Source organism: Pteropus medius, unplaced genomic scaffold (genome assembly GCF_902729225.1).
Source record: "Pteropus medius unplaced genomic scaffold, Ma_sr-lr_union100, whole genome shotgun sequence".
Taxonomy (NCBI): Eukaryota; Metazoa; Chordata; class Mammalia; order Chiroptera; family Pteropodidae; genus Pteropus; species Pteropus medius.
Genome location: NW_024349800.1, coordinates 16,124,695 through 16,143,986, shown reverse-complemented (window position 1 = coordinate 16,143,986; position 19,292 = coordinate 16,124,695). Strand labels below are relative to the sequence as shown.

General features: G+C 36.0%; 1 pseudogene; it reads left to right on the top strand.

Annotated features, from left to right (window-relative positions):
* Positions 1-18,730: 18,730 nt before the first annotated feature.
* LOC120622368 (uncharacterized) lies at positions 18,731-18,848 on the top strand (annotated as a pseudogene).
* The last annotated feature ends 444 nt before the right edge of the window (positions 18,849-19,292 follow it).

Below are 19,292 nucleotides of genomic sequence, written 5' to 3'. Positions count from 1 at the left end.
CCCTTCCTTGCAATCTCCATGGGCCTGTCTTTGCTGCACAGTGTGGGTCCTGCTGCTCATTTCTGGCTTCACGCAGCTTTCAGTTCTTGACACTGGCACCTCCCAGCTCCCACACTTTGTCAGAAATATTTGCTATCTAAGAATCAGGCTGCTGGAGCTGAGATTCTCATCTGATTGTCAGGTAAAGAAGGTGTGATAGAGTGGAAAACACAAGATTTCCATACAGGAAAGCTAGTTTTGAATCTGGCAACTAATATTAATTAAATCTGTGACCTTGACAAGTCATTTATCTCCTTTGTGCTTCAGTTTTCTCGCTATAAAATGAAAATACTTCATAGTTTTAAGTACTACATAAGATAGCGTATATAAAACAGCTAACAATGATTTGTAAGCGGTAGGGACTCAAGCATTTTTTTTTTTTTAAGAACTCCTACTTCTGCCAGTCACTGAAGCACCTCCTCTTGATAGAAGTGTAGACTGCCTGGAGATATTTCACAAATATTTCATTGTTTTGAAATATTAACAAATGAGCAGAATAATTAAGGACTTTATATGTGCATATATACATATATATGTATACATATAAATTTTTGGGGGGGCATCTTGTCTTTTCCTTCCCTCTTTTTCTTTTCATATTTTTTCTCAGAATGGACTAACTGGGTTTGAGGTTAATGAGATTATTTCAAGTTTGGACATTGGCGTAGAGCTGCCAACAAGGCTCCCAGACAAAAATTTGAATCTTGTTTTGGTAGAAACTTCTTGATATCCCTTCGTATGTGAGCCCCACTCTTGCTTCCTACCATTTTTCATTTCAGTCCCAAGGGACTACCAGCATATCATGCTGCTTGTGGCAGTTGACCAGGTCAAGGATCTCAAAAACCCATTTCTCAAGAACTAGGATGTGAATTCAACTTACGTTTCTCAGGAGGAATTTCTCTTTGTAAAGAGGAGTGGGTTAGCCCTTTTGGGAGGGTTAGCAGGGATGGGAAAAACCCTTCTCTGATTGCTCTCTTCCTCCTAAGTGCAATCTCTTCCAGGATTTGTAGGTGGAGCTGAAGATTTGCAATGTATGTAACAGATGGGATTTATTTGACTAATATAGAACTTAAAAAATAATTTAACTGACAATTTTCAAACTCAGTAGATTTCCCACCTAAATCTAGATTTAGGTTTCCCCTGAAAAATATTTGGCAACATTCCAACAGGGAAAGAGTTAATCAATCACAAATAAGGGCAAATGTCCCCAGTCTGGACAGGTCTCTCCCATTTGTGTAATTGCTGATATTACTTGTTTGGCACTTGTAAGCATTTGGATTAACCACATCCATTCTACACTGAGCATTGTTTACCCACCTCCACCTTTCCTGGCCACATCTTGCCTCTTCCTGCGCTGGCATCCACCCACACGTACATGTTTTTCCAGCAGAGCCCATGAGCTCAGTTAAAACGAAGAACTGGTCTTTTGAGAAAGAATAGGGTTTGCTATGGCAAACCAATGATATTCAGAACCACAAACCATAATTTCAGAAATTCCATTTCTGTTTCTTGTTTCTTTTGAGATGTGAATAATCTTATTTTCGAAGCTAAAACTGTAATTAGACCATTACAGTGGTAGCAGTATTATGGAGTCACTTAAAAAGCAGTGGAGATGATAAAGATTAGAATTAAAAATATGGAAAAAGATAAATTAGGCAAATTCTCATAAAAAGAAAGCTGATGCAGTTATATTAATTTATAAAAAACAATAGATTTTAAGGCAAAAAAAAAAAAAAGCCTTACTAGAGATAAGGATCTCTTGGATAATATAACAGTTTTAAATTTAGGTGCTCCAAATAATACAGTTTCAAAATATATAAAGCAAAATTAATAGAACTATGAAGAGAAATAAAGAACTCTATCATCATAGTGGGAGATTTTAACACATCTGTCTCAGTAAGTAACAGAGCTAGTTAGCAACAAAACCAATAAGGAGAGAGACAAATTTTGAGCAACGTATTAACAAATTTGATCTAATTGTCACATATAGAACATGCAAGAACTGAAGAATGCATTTTTTTAAAGAACAGAATTTATAAAAATTGATATATCCTGGGTCATAATGAAAATCTAAACAAATTTAAAATATTAAAATCATACAGAGCATGTTTTCTGACCACAAATGCAATTAAGTTAGAAATCACTAACAAAAAAAGTTAATTAGAAAAAGAAATCAATACATATGAAAATTAAGAAAAGTTTCTAAATAACCCGTGGGTCAAAGAAGAAATCGTAATAAAAATTAGAAGATAGTTAGAATCATAATTACATAATGATATACAAACTCGTGGGGTACAACTAGAGCTGTACAGAGACAGGAATTTTTAGACTTAAATTTATATTTCATAAAACTTTAAGCTAATACATTTGGCAATATAGATGAATTCCTAGAAAAACATACTCCCCAAAATTAACTTAGAAGAATAGAAAGCCCTTCTCCAAAGAACATTCCAAGTCCAGATAATTTTGCCAGAAGTTTTATTAAAATGTTTTTTAGAAAACTATCCAATACTATGCAAACTTAAAGAGGAATAGTGTCTAGAATAAACAACTCTTTAGAATCAATATGGAAAAGATAATCCCATGGAAAAAGAGGCAAAAGACTTGAACATTTCACAAAAGCGAACTTTTCTTTCTTATTTTTATATTTTTTAAAAAGACTTTATTGACGTATCATTGATATACAGAAAAAATTGAACATATTTAATGAATACAATTTGATGAGTTTGGAAATATGCATACACCTGTGAGATCATCACCACAATCAAGGTTATAAAATATCCATCATCTCTAAAAGTTTCGTCCTGCTCCCCCATCTCCTCCTTTTTTTTGTGGTAAGAACACTGCATGAGATCTATTTTCTTCACAGATTTTTAAATGTACAATACCGAATCATTAACTATAGGCACTAAGTTGTACAGTAGCTCTCACGAAAAGATCCAAACCCTCTCCTCCCCTCTCCTCTTCTCCTTTGTCTCCCCCCCTCCCCCGCCACCCCTTTATCTAAAGACCTCAGTGGTCTCATTCTTTGGCATATTCCCAGAGCATAAAAAATAAAAGAGGATCTGGAAAATAGTTGATTTTCAGTAAATATTTATGTAAACTATAAATAAATATGCATAGTTGAAATCATTCAAATGGAAAAGAAAAAGCACGAAGAGAAAATGAATGGAATAATAAGAGAAGGAGGCCAAAGGTCAAACTCTCCAGAACACTAACATGAAGGCATTCTAGAGTGCAGGAGAGGGCCTGAAGAGTAGGCAGGATGTAGATGGGAGTCCAGAAAGGAGAGTCTATCACCATCAACTAGGATATCTATCTTCGGCTACAAGGAACTGAACTTCTAACTAAGAGTGATTTAAACAATAGGCTTTTATTATTTCGCATAACAGCTTGGGGGTAGGTAGTCTCAGGGTTAGTTAGTTCAGTATTTCTTTCATGTTGGGGCTTTATATTAGTTTTTGGTGATTCTCCTGGCTGGCCTCCCATTGTCACAAAAAGGCTGTCACAGCACTAAAAATCAAAAACTGGGTCAAAGACAGGAATTGTGCTTGGGAAAAACTTATCCTCAGGTCCCATTGACCAGTATCAACTCCCAAAGCAGCTACAGCAAAGGGGAATGAGATTTCCTTGATGGGTTTAGGGCAACACAGTCCATCTCCTCGGGCTAGGGGAAAGGCCGCCTTCCCTTGAGCATCTTACTGTTCCACAGCTGAACACAGCTGGCACTGTGTTAGCAAGGAAGTTGCTGTGAATGCATGTGAGTGAGGCGCAATGCCTTCTGGAGACACAACCAACAGCGTATCTGTCAGAGAACTCAAGGGAAGAGATGCTCAAGGAAGGAGTCAGTCGGGCCAATTGTAGCTGAGTGATGATTCATATAAGACAGAGAGTACATGTGACTATTGGGTTAGACAACAAAGAAAACATGGGTGGCCATAGTAAAAGCAATTTTTGTGGAGTTGGGGAGGAAATTAGCAGGGACAGATCCTAATTGGTGAGTTAAAGAGTAAATGGGGCTGGGGAGGGGAGTTGAAGCTAGGGAGGGAAGGCAGCTTGTTCAAGGGTCTTAGCTATGAGGGAGATGAGCGATGATGGAGCTGGCTTGGGCCTCTATCATGTTCCCAGTTGGAAATCCTATGCACTTTGTTCCTCAGCCTGGATGGTGTCAGCTGTGACATTGCCTGCCTGTGTAGTTCAGAACTTTTTGAATAATTCCCAGATCTGATAATGTTAGCTTATTTCTCATTATTCTGACCATTCTGGTTATTTTCTCTGAGCCTTCTTTGTTCCAACATTTTCTTCATGAGATGTGGGAATAAGAACTATATATATGCTTTTGTTGAATTTAAAATGACTTTTTCATTATAAAAATGATACATCTATTCATCGCAAAAACACAAAAAATAGAAAGATGCAAAAGGAAAAGTAAAAAATATGTATGATCCTAGTCCACAGAAATGAGAGAGAAGATATTGCTGTTTCTCTTTTAGCTTTTTCCCTCATCCACATATATATTTATTTTATATAGTGAAATACTGTATATTGTTTTTTATGACCTGCTTTTTTCTTGATATTATATGACAAGTTTCTAATCTCATAAAACATCCTTAATCAACACAATTTTTTGACTGAAAAATACTCTATTGTATCAATAAATCATTTAAAATTCTTTAGTTGTTGAACATTTACATTGTTTCTAATTTTTTTATTGCTACATTTATGTCTTTCTATGACATATTATCTTAGGATAGGTTTGTAGCTGTGGGACGAGTGGGTCAAAGGATATAAAACAATTTTAAGGTTTTTGGCAGGGCAGCAATTTGGCTGATGCAGGCATTCTGGGTTGTGCTTGGTTCCAACTCAGATTCTGCCATTTTCTAGATGTGTGACTTTGCATAAGTAACTGATTTGAGTCTCAGTTTCCTGATCTGTAAATGTGGGTGGATGTCATACCTACTTCATAAGGTTCCTAATAAGTTAAATAAAATAATTTATGAAGAGCTTTTATTACAGTGCCGAACAAATATGAGCTATTTCTAGAAATGATGCATCAATTTATAAGTCTGTAAGTAAAGTCTATTTTATTATTAATCTATCTATAAAGTTTAGCATATGGGTTTTAAAAAATCTACAATAAAATATGACTGATGTGTTCAAAGATACTTATCTAAATAAATTTGGGGGTCAGTACATCTTTAGCCTTTAGGTGTTTTCCCTCAGGCCAAATATATCAAGTTCAGAGGTAACATTTTGTTGGCTGCAGAACGCTCTCTAGAAAATATTCACTGGGTGTCTCTAGCTGGCACATTCTGTGTAGAATCTCTTCCGTTTGATTAAAGCATTTGAATGGATGTGAGTAGCGCTTAAGCTACTCCTCAAAGGGATTTCCTCACTCCTAATCTACTTTAGTTTCTATAATATATTAAGCCACTAGGACTAAACAAAGCTATCAATTGACTTTGAATAAAAATAATGCTTAGATCTGTGAAAAAAAATCACTGATCTCAAATGTAAACTTTATGTCTTCTGGAATCTCTCAGAACAAAGAAAAGGCAATCTTATAAATTTGCTGAATGCCAAAGGATTTTCATTAGCTAATAAAGTGCTCTAAAGCTCTGATATTGTCTGACTTTTTCACTTTCTGCCCTGAGGCTCAGTTCTAGCTCATGGAAGTTTTCTGGCTCATGTATTTGCTTTAGTGTGTCAGTCATAAAATATGAAGTCCTAACCTCACATAATAGTGTTCTTGGAATTTGAGAATAATCTTTGGAGGAACAGAACCAAGTTTTTTCACCTGGTACTTTTATGTACCAGAAAGAGCCCCTTCTGAATTTTAATTTACCAAATAGAACCTTAGATGTTACATTTTTATCATATATAAGCTTATTTTCAATATAAGCTTATTTTATTATTTAATAAGCTTCACGTATAAGCTTATTTTAATATATTTTTTAATATAAGCTGATTTTCCTTTTTTGATAGATCATAAAATTAAAATAATTAGACTAATTATTTATTATGTCATTTGTTTTTCAGAACTTTAATTTCTGTATCTCTGCAAAGGGTTTTGTAGTATTCTGCTGGATCTGGCTCGCATCGGCTTATTAGAGCCAATTATTATTTTTATAAATTGGTTAAGGTCATCTTGGTAGCTTGAAATTGCCCATGGTAGAGATAAATATTTATGCCATAGAAATCAGCAAACAGTACATGAGGTAGTTTCCTCCTCCGTGCGTCACCCCTCCAGGCTGGTTAGTAAATATTTACCTGGAGACCACTGATTTTCAGATAGTTTTAAAGGCATTAGAAAGTTTAACCTATCAGACTAAAATTCAGCATACATATTTGAGGTAGAATAAAAAGGTTAGTTATCGAGTATTGTACATTGTACCAGTGTCTTTTTGTGAAATGCTATTATTTACTCAAAAATAGTCATTTAGGACATGACAGACAAATTGAATGTGGGAAGAAAGGAAACCAAATAGGAGGCACACATTACAGTAAATGTAAAAAATAGATAACAGAGATAAGAAAATAGAAAGCCAAAAGAAAAAAATCTTGAAGAATGAAGGACAGGAAGAAGACTGCTAAGCAAAACTCGACACTAAAATTGAACTTGAGAAGTACAGAGAAGTTTTAAAAAAGTCACCAAAATGAAATAGTTTTGAAGATGGTCAACAATGCCAACTTGGTGAAGTAATGTCTTTCCAAGGTGACATTTGCTGAGATGGAAAGTGGCACTAAAACCACCAGCCTCTGAAAAACAACACATTTTGTCCTGGCATTTTGGAATACATTTAGAGAATTGCATTCTGGGTAGGTAACGATATATTTATTGTACAACTAGGACTTTTGTCAATGAAAGAGGGCTCTATTAATAATTACCGCTGAACAATGACATAAACCAGAACCACTGAGGCAAACCAGAATATGTGTACCCAGTGATTATAGGCTATACTGTTGGCCACCCAGTTTCCAATCCAATAGGTTAAAAGAACTTGACTGACAAATATTACAATGACAAGATTAAAAAAAGATTTTTTTTTTGCTTATAATTATATGTAATTAGATGTTTTCCAATTATGAGAAGCTTAAAAAAATAAAAGGAAGTGATTCATACTATTGTTGACTAAACAACAAAAAATATGTGAAGACCTGGTCTCAAGTCATCATAGCACGATCCTGGAGCCCCTTCTGCCTCTCATTCCTCCTGACCTTGGTGGGGTCCTGGGCTAACTGTTCTTGTAACTGTCAACACTGGAAATTATAGGCCCAGAAACTCTCCAGCTTCAGTTACTTATGAAGTCTTTTTAAAACTGTTTCCTGTAATACTTCTTTTTATTTCGTCCTGCTTAAGTGGTTAAGTTTCTCATATCTCTCAACACCTGGGTAGGACTCCTCAGTACCATGTGAGAACATGGCTGCCTTTGAGAGCAGGGCAAACTATCGAATTCCATGGTTTTCCTTCTGCAAACTTTCCATTCTTCATCTTATATGTATGTTCTAGCCAGCTGTCAAAAATCTTTATCAGAGACGCATACAGAATTTCATACTGGAAAATCACCAATTTTTAAATTTTGCAGCTTCTGTAAGGGACTTGCTGAATTATGTACCCCATGTGTGCCCCCAAATCTGGGCATACCTCTCTCATGATATAATGGGGCTTGGGACTGCAAGGGTGAATTTATGCTGTGGTACTTTGACCATATTTTGTGGTATATTCATTTTATTTTGTAGGAAATGGCTCAACTTATTTAAAAATTTAGTATTTGAGAAAAGGGACTCAAAATTCTTTTTCCTGGAACTCTCTCTATAAGTATCATTCTAGAAATGTTAAGGTCATCCTTCTGGAAGGAAAGCTCTAGTAGCGGGAATCTCCTTCATCCTGAACTTCACAGCGAGCATGCCATTCAGGCACTGTCCAATAGATCTTTTTGTGATGATGGAAATGTCCTCTCTCTGTGCTGTCCAGCATAATAGCATTTGTCACACGTGGCTATTGAGCGCTTGAAATTTGGCTAATATGACTGAGAAGTAAATTTTCAATTTAATTTAATTTAAGTTTACTTAAACGCAAATAGCCATGTACAGCAAGCAGCAACTATGTTAGATGGGTCAACTCCGCACCAACCCAGTGGCTGTATAATCTGCCTTGTCAGTGATACCCTTGCACAGTTCAGTTCAGCAATATTTCCCCAGCTAGGAATGACTTGTAAGGGCCCACATCAGATCCACTAAGGTGATTTAAAAGTTTTGCTGAAAATTTCCACAACATCAAGAAGCTGAATTCAGGGGCGGGACAGATAGTCTATGGTGTAGATGAACATTGCACTGGAATTGGGACTCCTCTTGGTCAAACCCCTTCTCCTGAAAAAATTGTAAACATTTCTGAAGGCTCCTCAGTGTAAGGTAAGAGTAAAATAGAGCTCCTGACTCTTAACACTGTGAATACTATGTTTATACTATTCGTAACAACACCATGAAATCTGTCATCATCTCTGACTCAGTCTCTCTCATTATTGTAACCAATAGAACTTCCAAGTCTTCTCTGTCCCCGATAGTGACTGAGTACAGGTCAGAAGTGGTCTATGCTATAGCTATTGATGGTGCCAGTTGCTCCTTCCGCAAGGGTGGGCAGAGAGAGCTCCTACTCTAGTCATTATCCTGTGGCTGCTCCTTTTCCTGCCAATGCCTTTTTCTTCTTTCCTAGAAATGTCGTCATGCACTCACAGCTCCTTCCAAAGGAAACAGTTTTATAGTTCCCCATGATGAAATAGTCTTAGATGGCCCTGCTAGGCCTCACATGACTCTTGTCTCCAACTGTGGTTCATTGTCCCAGAGATGGGTACCTGTTCTAAAGGCAGCCAACCCATAGGTTGTTCAGAGGCCTATACCATAATCTGGCCCAACAAGATGAGCTGTGCCAACTCAACTTTCTCTGTCAGGAACGTGATTTGTGAATTGTAATGATAGGGGAGAAGTCAGCCATGGGAGCTGAAACTAAAAGATTGCTTAGAGAAAAGCCATGGAGTAGTGTTTGTGCCACGAGGATCAACAAATCAAAGTCATGAGGAAGCATAAGGACGGTAGGTATAAAGGCATAATTTATGAGTAAGCAGAAGATACAGGTAGGAAGAGATAAACAGGTTAGCAAACGAGGAATCACTCTAGCTACTGGAAATGGTGTAGACATGAGGGGTACCAATGGTGTAGAACAGCCACATTGATGGCAAAGCCCGAGAACAAGAAGTACCAATTCCTACTGCTGACGCCCTCAGTGACTGGGCATCTAAAGGGCCCTGGCGGCCTTCATGAGTCTGATCCTATGGAGGCAGGGCCAATGCCTTCTCCTGGGTTCCCTACTATGGATCTGTATTAGGCAGAATTTTCTAGAGAAACAGAATCAATTATATATATAGTATGTTATAATTATATATTTATATATTATTACATACTGTTATATGTCATATGTAAGTGGAGAGAGAGAGAGAAAGAGGGAGAGAGAGAGAGAAAGATTGATTGTGGAGAGGAGAGAGAGAAGGATTTATTATTAGGAATTGGTTCACATGATTGTGTGGACTGGAACGTCTAAAATTTGCAGGTAAGAATTAATGCTGCAGTCTTGTGTCTGAATTCTGCAGGGCAGCAATTCAGAAACCCAGACAGGATTTCTATGTTGCAGTTTTGAGGAAAATTTCTACCTCTTTGGGAAAGCTCAGTCTTTTCTCTTAAGCCCTTCACTTGATTGGATGAGACACACCCCATTATGGTATGGCCAATTGCAGGATTCCATTGCTTGGGCCTAAGTTTTAATATAGTTGTCCAGCTCTTCTTCTGTTGATTTAAATGTTAATCACTACTGAAAAAATACCTCATGGCAATACCTAGACTGGAGTTCCACCAAACGGTTGTATGCCACAGCCTGTCCAAGCTGGCAGTTGCATGAGGCAACTTTAATCTCTGTACTTTTCTCAAATGTTTTTGGCTAGTAAGTGTTGAAGAAGGTTTTGAGCCAACAATCTGACTCAAAACTTGCATTTCTAACTACTAAGACTTTAGATCATCTTGTCATGTATCTATCATTTATTAATTCATTTCTTTATTCAGGAACATTTATTGGGGACCTCCTAAATGATTGGCATGATATTAGGTTCTGGGGCAACAGAAAGTAATAATTAAAATATATAATAATATACTTATTAAATATAATAATCAAATATGATTAAATACAATATCACATAACACATATATTCAATATATTTTAAATATAATTAAAATATAAAATCAGATCTAATATAACGATAGATGAGAGTGGAAGGTGCAACGAGGAGGAGCAACTACTGTGGCTGGAAGGTGGGTTTCGGGAAGGTTCCCACCAGCATCACTGGATGTCGGATCTGAAGGATGACTCAGCACTAACTAGTTAGGAGAGAGCAGAGAATGGTATGAGGAAGGATACGGGGTGAAGGGATACTGAAGGCAAAGGGACCAGCAGATAAGAAAGCGCGCAGCCTGAGAGAAGAGAGCACATCACTGAAATGTTAGCTAGAAGTCTAGATTTAAGTTCCTTGAAATAATTACATATTTCTTTCTTCCTCCTTCCCTCCTTTCATTCTCCCTCCTCCCCAATTTCATCCAGCCCTCAGCCACTTAATTGAGGTCTTGTATATCTTATATTCTTTATTAAAATTATTGAATCAAGGAGTGAATGAATGACTAATAAATATACATTTTATCTTGATAACTAAATTCTTCTAAAGTCTAGTTACTACCTACAGAGACCAAAAATAAACTGAGATCACAAATCTCATCCAGTACAATAATTCTTATTCTTTCAAATAATTTTCTTTTGATGGTGACATTTTAAATTATTGTTGCCCTTTTCCCCTTCCTAGATAATTAAGAACTGTATGAATATTAACTATGTAGGCAAAGGAAGAGCTGGATAATTATATTAAAACTTAGGCCCAAGCAACGGAATGCTACAATTGGCCATGAAAGAACAGCTGCCACAAACAGCTCCTTCTGGCATTCAGTAATTAGGAAAAAGGAATCTTGGAGTTTAGTTTGAACAGAACCAGTGGGCCATCTGGAGGGCCAAAAGGCAAGACGGTGAATCGTGATGAATATTTCAAGAAGCAGTGTGTGCATCACACGTGTGTGAACATACATATTAGGAATATTTCAAGTCATAAATGTTTCTTTTTTTAATTTTTTTTTTTTTTTATTTAGAGGCATCAATCCAGAACAGTGACATGGGACTCTTAGTTTAAATAACATTAGACAGTTTTGATCTTTTAATTATTTATTTTAAAATTTATAAGGAACTGAATAACTTGGTTTAATTCAATATACTGCTTAGAGGCAATCAGTAAAAATATATAAGAATTTCCCCCATATCCCAATAACCTAGCATGTGACATAAACACACACATATGCATACATACTATTTGACTGTGCAGAATGATGAAAATAACTCATACTTATAATTCACTTCTTCTAACTGTAACCTTATAGTATAGTCCACAGGTTCATATGGGATTCAAAATCCTTCTCAAGTTGATATTTTTTAGGCTTTAAGTTTGAAACTTATATTGGCAATTTATGAATAAATTCTTTAGTTTTTCTGAGCCATAATTTCTTCATCAGTAAAAAAGGAGACCAAAGCAGTTGATCTTTCAAATTCACAAAGTGTCGTGTTCCTTTTATGAACAAGAGTTCATATTTTTTTTAAAAAAAAGCACTTTGAAAAGTGGAAGACCTCATACATATAAGAAGTAAAGCTAGCTTTTATTCATTTATTTATTCAATATTTTGAGCTTATCACACTGCTCAATATGTATAATTATGTGCTACAGACTATGCTAATTTCTGGAGCCACATTGATGAAGAAGAGAGATTTTCCTGTCTGTGTGGTCTCTTTGGAAGAGATAAAGGCAATTGGGAAATTCTTGTATTTCTATGTTACCACTTAATAGGTGTGTGATTTCAGGTAGATGTAGATTTAAAGGTAAAAATACCTTTCAGGATTATGCCATAAAATGACTACGACAATCAAATGTGATAACTGTTGTAAAATGTATGAAGTGCTCTACTAACATGATCCTACTAAAAAATATCAAGTGAAGAGAGAAAAGAAATTGGATGAAGTTGGAATCATGGAAACATCTCCAAACTAAGGATAGGGATAAATGGAAAAAAAGAGACAAGAATAGAAAATTAAGAGTGAGGTGGAAAAATGAGAGAAAGTAATACAAGGAAAATATAAACAAATTGTACTAAAGATTTTTTTTTTCTTCAGATTTTACCTAATTCAATATGTTAAGTTCACAGGTCTTATTCCAGCAATATTTTCTTCAAAATTTAGGTAAAAAGCACATTAAAAAAAGAAGTTAAGAAAAAGAAAGAAAAAGAAAGGAAGAAAGAAAGAAAGAAAAGAAAAGAAAAGAAAAAAGAAAGCTCTTTGATTCCTACATTCAAATTCTAAATTAGTTTATTTCTAGCAGAAAGAAAGACAGGTCAGTTCTATAAAAACAGTTTGTGTTTGTGCTTTATCCTGAACCTCTTTATTCAGCGACTTCTTTCAAAAAGATCTTTGCTCTGTATGTGGGAAAAAAGGCAAGTGCTGTTGCAGAAGAAAGATTCTACCCAGCTGACCATAGATTTCTGCCTGTCCGTAGGCACATACTTTCTGGCTAAGATGGGCACCAAAGCCTCATGTTTCTAAAGAATAATTCTTGCTGGTCGATACATGTATGTTTCCTTGGTTTTGTTGGAAGAAGTCAGACAAGATTAAAATGCTTTGGTGATACGAGAACAAAGGTAAGGTAGGGAATCTGGCAAATATGGAGCAGTATATTTTCAGGGTAAATATCCCTTTCTCCTCAATTTTTGTAATTATTCTAGTCACTTTTGGGTTGAAAAATCTAATCTTGTTCCAAGACTAAAAGGATAAATTGATATTCTCTTGACAGCATATAAGACGTTTAAAGCCAAAACTATTTGATTATTTTTACTCTGACATGTAGAGGAACTATCATTTTAATTGAAAAATGAATTTGTATGACACAATATCTGAAGCTTTCATAAAAGTAAAAAACTCGTTTGTGAGTAGTAGTTTTGCTGGTATTATCTAGTCAACTCTCTTCTGTGGTCTCCAGCATTTTGGCTAATGCTTTATAGTCCTTTTAATTTAAACTCTAATATTATCTACTTTGAGTCACTCATCGATCTCAAAATAGTTTGCTGAAATGAGACCCTTGATATTTAGGGTAAGTTTTAAAAATCTTTCTTCTTCCGGAGTGACTAATTTTTTCACTTCATTCACATATTTAAAAAAATGTTTATTTTTCAATTACAGTTGACATTCAATATTATTTTATATTAGTTCCAGGTATACAGCATAGTAGTTAGATATTTATATAATTTATAGAGTGATCCCTCTGATTAGTCCAGTACCCACCTGCCACTATAAATAGTTATTATGTTATTTTTGACTATATTCCCTATGCTGTACTTCACATCCCCATGATTATTGGAGTGACTAATTTTAAATGCCAAGTCATATTTGCACTTTCCATGCATGCATTATTTTGTGACAGATTTTCTCTGAGTATGGAGAATTTCTTTTTAGAGCAAAAACTTGAAGGAACAGAGGTGCCAGGACCGAAGCATCTACAAGTAGATTGTCTACAAGGGGAATAGCTTATCTTAAATTTATGCTGCCATCAAGAATGAAGGTAGATAAAACCATCTTACATGGTCACTGTAGGGAAGAAAAGGACAAATAAATACCTATTGCTTTGTACTTCTTCTTGCATATCTTGCCAGAAAAAGATTTTCCTGGCCTAGTCATCTTTGCTAAATTTATCTCCAGAGGGACAGTGCTGTTCAGTCATATCTTTGCGAGATTTTACTCTGGTTTTCCAAAATAAAAATTACTCAATATGATAATGTTTCATTTAAAAAAAAAAAACAAAACAATTCCAGAAATAGTCAAAAAATTTTGGTCAGCAAGTGTTGCAAACCAAATCTTGGAGATTAAGTTGCCTAATTAAGACAGAGAGGTTATGGAATCCTTGTCGGTGATGGCGGAACTATTACTGTGTCGTGCTGGAAAGTAGGTTCATGTTTACTTCAGAGAATAAAACGTGGAATAAATACAGTTTTGCTTATGCTCAGCTTTCTCATTTTAAAGTGAAAAGATAATCTTTCATGGAAAAATTTAAAAACATTGAATTAATTCTTGAGCCATGCAGTGAAGTAAATTAGCTGATTCTGATGGTGTTCTGTCCTTAGCAGAGGAAGTGGATAACCACAGTTACTGTTCTCCTATATTCTCAGCTGGATGTTACATGGTGTAGAACTTTAGAATGTTAGGTGGTCTGAAATATGAATAAGCAAGATGAGTAGAATTTTACTTTGTAGAAGAAATTAAATGCTCAGGAGTCAGTCATAGTTTGTTCAATCTCTTTTTTCTCAACCTAATAAATAGTCTATTTCCAAGTTTTTGCAAACTTAGTGTAGAAGTAATAATCAGAGAAATGCTTGTAGATTATTTGTTGAGAAGGTTTTACTTTAACCAAAACTGCGAAAGGCTTTTTTTTTTCTTGAATCAAGTGCTGGGGCCTCAAAGCGATGTCATTTACTTTGCGGTTTTTTGACAGTGGACTTTCATATGAACAAGTTGGAATTTTTACACTGAAATTAGCCTTCCAATTTCATTATTACTTAATTATTTACCAAAGGAATCAGGACCAACAGAACTTTACCTTTTGCTATTATCACTTGTAGCCCCCCTGGTACCACCAACCAGTTGCCTTGGGATGTCATTCCATTCCTAAGTGTCCAAGCATACTAGATATTGTTTTTTTTTTGCCACAGGATTGATTTGTGAATTTACCCACTGGCTCCTTTGTTAGGAATGGTTTCAAGAAATGGGTGGAGGTGTGTATAGGTAGATGAAGCTGATGAAACTCTAGGGGTGACAGTGGTGGTGGAGTGTCAGCAGAGATGAAGCAAGAGAGGTAAACTAAGGTCAGCCTGTAGAAAGCTTTGCCTCAGGGCCTTACCTGAGAGAGAGTCCTGGAAGAGAGTGACCCAACTGTGGAATCAAATTAAATGGAAACTGTTTAAATAAGTAAAGATCAGTTATAATGGTTTTTTTTTCAATAATAGTATTGCATTCATATAAAAGGAATGGGAGGTAAGTTTTAAACCAAATAGTAAACTCTTGGTTTGCCATGTGAGGATTGTGCACTTTAAGGACATGTTAGACCTGAGTGTAGTTTTTTGGGTCTGTGGTCTCCTGGCTCTCTCTTCTACACACTTATCTTCTAGTTTCAATATATTTAGGGAAAATAAACTAATTTTAGTATTAGCCTAATCAAAGTACAGGAAGGCAGGCCTGCTGCAATAACATAATATGGTATAACTCAAAGCTTAACATATTTGTATCCTGCTTTAGACAACTATAATACGATAATAGATAGTTACATAAAAAATCAATTGGTGGATAATTATTTGCTTTACAAAATTTTCATCGTAAGATTTCTGTAAAAAAAAAACCCAATTTCCTTTAAGGCATTTAAAATCTAATTTGGTGTACTGAGATTCCGTTTACACATACTTATCTTGATTAAAATCAAATGGGATTTATTAATAGGGATCAGTATACAGTTTTGAATTTAGGCTTAACGATGTCAATGTAAGGATGGAGCTGAGTGCTCTGGCTTTTCAGCAGATCAAGAGGCTAGCTTTCTTTATTAACTGAGATGTACATGTAAGGTGACAGGGTGACACAGATGTCCCCAAATGGAAATACAAACAAAGCCTCAGTTAATAGAAATCAAGGTCCAGAATGACAGTGCTAGACACATCACATCCTAGTACTTTCTGCCCCACTTTGCTGGGGAACCTGACAAGCTCAGTACCTATAGAGGCAGGTGGTGGGAATGATGAAGGAGCTGGGGCCCATCAAAGTCATTAAGGATGAAGACATAGATGATGCTTAGCTTGAAGAAGAGAAAGTAGTGATGGTTCCTTAAAAAGTATGATGGGTTGCCATATGGATGCTGAGTTGGATCTATTATTGTTTCAGCTTTAGAATTCAAAGTGAGAATTATAGGGATGCAGTTTTCTCTTCCTCATGGTGTATTGAGGGCTTTGTTTCTTGTTTTTAGAGGATTCCTGTATGAGATAAGTTAGATTGGAGGCTTTTATGGTTCCTTGCACTGACTGATTAGTTTAAATTTATTCCATCTGGTAAGCTATTCAGCTGTGATTGTTATTTATTCTTATAAATCACTTTTTATGTATCTGGAGCTGTTCTAAATATCGTACAAATATTAACTTATTTTAACAACCCCACAAGTTTTACAGATTTTTTTTTATAGATGTGGATACTGAGGCCCAGAAACATTAAGTTGCTTGCACAGAGTAGCACAGCAAGAGCCAAATCCCCACCCAGGCTGTCTGCCTCTAATTTAGAAATGTGTGTCTTGAGGATTACATTATATTTGAAGTATGTATGTAATGGCTCCATTCTTAGAATATTATGGAACTATTGTCCAAAAATGACTTTTATCTTCATTATGATGATGATTTAAAGTTTTTCTTATCTAGGAAGAGTTTCTGATTCACCTCAATTCACACATACATGTTTTGCTAGAAAGCAAAAATATTGTTTTGTGTCCCCTGTTGCCTAAATCATTACCACATAGTAATTTATATACTTTGAATAATTTTTCAGCTCCACCCCCTCCCATTTATAAATAATAGGGAATTTTAAAGGAAGTGGCATGTCTCTCAATTGTTTCCTTCACAAGCTATGTGATTTCTTTATAATCACAGGCTCTTATGTTATATCTCTGTGACTTGGAAGAACTTTTTTTTTCCTTCTAAATTTTAACTCCCTGTCAGGAGTAATCTCAGTACTAGAGAGTATATGGCTTATTAAACACAGAATGGTGTCTGCTGTTCCTTTAGCTCACAAACTCAAAAGCCTCATCTGTTCGCAGACAGCTGTAATACACCCATAACAGCCTTCCCAGTGTTTATGTTTAGTTCATGAAGCAGAAAATATGACAGGTTCTGTATCTTTCACAATATCTCTCCCCCCCAACCCCACAAATGCTAGTTAATCCTCTGGCTTTCAAAGGCCAATAAAATTTATCTTTCTGCTGGCAACAGGAATAGTTTCTTTTTTTTTTCCAGGCTTATGTAGATGCTATTTACTGACATTGTTTAGCCAAGATGACTATAATTTTTCATATGATATTAAACAGACAAACCCTTGTTTCCAGAATATGAACTGGTTTTATGAAGAAAAATTTATCAATCACCTAGTCAAAGTTCCAGTTTTTCTTTCTTTATGGAAGGGGTTGAATAATTGTAGATCTGAAGAAGCACTCTCTTAAGTACATAGTCAATTTAAAAATAGTTTAATAATGTATTTGTTTCAGTGAACAATTAGATTGTCTCATAACACAAAGTGACAATTGGATATGCTCCTTGGTAACACTGTTCATACATTATATAGCTTTTATCAGCTTTATTGTGTATACAGCTGTAACTAAACTTCACTAGAGAACAGGAAGGGGCTGAGGATTGATTGGGTAGAAAGGCCTTTTGAAACAATTGGGGACTGGAAAAACTGGCCAAGATAATAAAACTGATATGGTAGAGAGACAAGTGATGGGAAGATGTAGGCCCCATTCTCAAGTTGAAGAGAAATCTGGTGATGTTTGTGCTGAGAGTAACGAGTGGCATCAGTAACAGGTACACTGGTCACCCAGAATGTGGCTTTCTGGAAGGCGAGAAATGAAAAGCTGCAGCATGAGCAGCTGGAAGTGGGATCAGCACCTGGGATCAAGAAGATGGACTGGAGAAGACCTGGCATGAAGGGCTTCCTGGATATTTCCAGGATTCAGCTTATGGTAAGAAAGGCTGAACATATAGAAGCACAAGCATCGAGGACCTATTTTTACCCCAGGAAAAGAAATAAGACTCAGTGGCATTGGGTGCAGATGAGTGCTGCCGGCTGATATCTCTCGGATAGTCTCCAGAGCAAGGGAGAGAGTCTGTAAATGTCTGAGACAGGAATGCTTTTGTCTGTGTGTATTAGAAAACCTGAGATGATATCTTCATTGTAAAGGGGTTTATTTTCATACATGATCAAAAAAATCTGTGAATGGGTTGTTGCTGGCACTGGTTCAAGAGCTCAGCAATGTCAGTACTGACATCTCTGATTCTTCTAAAATTTCCTTCACCGGCCTGGGAAGTCTCTTGCAGCCCAGCCATCATTTCATCAGGAAGGGAAAGGAAGAAGCCTTTTCCTGCTGTGCTGTGTCATGTGGACATTCCAAGTTGGAAGAGGACTTAGGAAAGAGGCTAGAAGTGGGGTTGGGTCATTTAACCAACAGTGTCTACCACATCATACTTTTCTGCTGACTTTTGTAATGCAATTTCTTGAGAAGAGTTTTTTATTCTCTTGTATTTCAAATACTTCAAGAAGTGCTAGAAAAGGAGGGGGTGAGTGTGAATATGAAATACCCTGTGATATTCCATGAAACTACTTTCTGAGAATTAATGAGATTATTGAATTATGGTACCTTATAATTATGATAATGCCAACAATAGCTAGCACACGCAGGTTCCAATATGCCAAGCTCTGATTTAAATGCTGTATATTGTCTACGGCCATGCTACCCTGAACAAGCCAGTCCCATCTGATCTCGGAAGCTAAGCAGGGTCGGGCCTGGTTAGTATTTAGATGGGAGACCACCTAGGAAGACCAGGTGCTGTAGGCATAAAAAATAAAAAAAATAAAAAGAAAGCAATTGTCAGCTGACAAGGTCCTTGCAATCCGTGAGGTGAACCAAGGGTTGCCTTTGCCTAAAAAAAGTAAAAATAAATAAATAAATGCTAATGTATATTAATTACTTTAAAAATTCTTATCAACAACATTAGGAGATAGAAACTAGTATTATTATCCCCATTTTGCACATTGGGTAACTGAAACCTTTGAACTATTAAGTGACCCGTTCAAGGTCATCTAGCTAGTAGGTGGGGAAACCAAGAGTCACAAGTTGCAGTCTGGCCCCAGGACCCATTCGCTTCACCACCGTTTTATTTGCTTAAAAGAAATTTTTTTGAAAGTAGCACAGTTACCTCTTTGACATTATTCTATGTTTTATCGCGTTATTATTTTTTTTTAAAGAATCTGTAATTCTGTGGTCCTAAAAAGACTAAAA